Source organism: Myotis lucifugus, unplaced genomic scaffold (assembly GCF_000147115.1).
Source record: "Myotis lucifugus unplaced genomic scaffold, Myoluc2.0 scaffold_874, whole genome shotgun sequence".
In the NCBI taxonomy this organism is placed as follows: domain Eukaryota; kingdom Metazoa; phylum Chordata; class Mammalia; order Chiroptera; family Vespertilionidae; genus Myotis; species Myotis lucifugus.
Genome location: NW_005871922.1, coordinates 1 through 1832, shown reverse-complemented (window position 1 = coordinate 1832; position 1832 = coordinate 1).

Here is a 1832-nt window from a genome sequence, read left to right as displayed (position 1 = left end):
TCAACCAACGAATGCAGAAATAAGCGGAACAACAAATCAATGTTCTTCTCCACCCTCCTCTAAAATCAAGTTTTTAAAAAAGATAACCTAGATAAAATGGAAAAGTTCCTAGAAACACACAAACTACCTAAACTGACACAAGAAGAAATAGAAAATCTCAAAAGACCTATCACAAGTAAACAAGTAAAGAGATAACTAATCAAACACACACACACACACACACACACACACACAGCCCAGGGCCAGGCTTCACTGGTGAATTCTATCAAACATTTAAAAAACAACACCAATCCTTTTCAAACGCTTCCAAAAAGGTGAATAGGAGAGAACATTTCCTGAATCATTCTATGATGCCAGCATTTCCCATTATATCAACAGAAAAGAAAATTACAGATCAATATTCTTGTTTTGTTTTGTTTTGTTTTGTTAATCCTCACTCGAGGATATTTTTTCCATTGATTTTTAGAGAGAGTGGAAGGGAGGGGGAGAGACAGAGACACAAACATTAATGTGAGACACACTGATTGGCTGCCTCCCACACGTGGCCCAGTTGGGGATCGAGCCTGCAACCGAGGTACATGTTCTGGACCGGAATCAAACACGCAACCCTCAGCCCTCAGGCTGATGCTCTAACCACTGAGCAACTGGCTAGGGTAAGCACGTCAAACTCCTGGCTGGTGAGTCTCAGAGTTTTTTGTTTTGTTTTTTTAAATATATTTTATTGATTTTTTACAGAGAGGAAGGGAGAGGGACAGAGAGTTAGAAACATCGATGAGATAGAAACATCGATTCAGCTACCTCTTGCACGCCCCCTACTGGGGATGTGCCCGCAACCCAGGTACATGCCCCTGACCGGAATCAAACCCGGAACACCTCAGTCCGCAGGCCAACGCTCTATCCGCGGAGCCAAACTAGCTAGGCGAGTCTCAGAGTTTGACATGATTGAACTACGGCAGTGATGGCAAACCTTTTGAGCTCGGAGTGCCAGCATTTTGAAAACCCTAACTTAACTCTGGTGCCGTGTCACATACAGAAATTTTTTGATATTTGCAACCATAGTAAAACAAAGACTTATATTTTTGATATTTATTTTATATATTGAAATGCCATTTAACAAAGAAAAATCAACCAAAAAGATGAGTTCGCGTGTCACCTCTGACACGCATGTCATAGGTTCGCCATCACTGTCCTAGATGAATGTGCCCACGAAGAAAACGTACATGTATTTAACTGAGGAATTCATCTGCGATGAGATGAATGTCCACACACCCCACCGCCACGCCAGGTTGAAGCCCTGAGTCCCGGTGGGATGGCATGTGGAGATGGGGAGGCGATTCGAATCAGATGAGCACTTACGGGTGGAGGGAGACTCACTGGAAACGCGGACCACAGAGCTAAGCAGAGCGGCGGTCTCTGACTCGGTGCCAGAAGCTGGCGGCAGAGTAAGACCAGGTCCCCACGGAGACATCAGCACGCCCCCTGTCCATCATAGCCTGTGAGCTCGGGCAGCCCCTGGGGAACTGTTCAGCTACCAGACTTTTCAGCTCATAGACCTTTATCCCCAGTTAAGATAAAATCTAAGATGCTACTTATATAATCCTTTGTCAGCGCAAAACAAACAGGAGAGCAGAAAAGGACTGGAATTGCCAATACATTCTATGTCAGCTATAGAATTTTTCCCCCAAACGATGAGACAAAGTTTCTGCAGAAAGTCACAGAGGTAGACGTGAGCGGCTGAAGAAATGGGCTCAGGAAACAAGTTACAGGGGTGAGAGAAAGGGCAGAGGGGACAGGAGGGGGCCGGAAGGAAGCTTTCTAATAGTCTCGTCGCT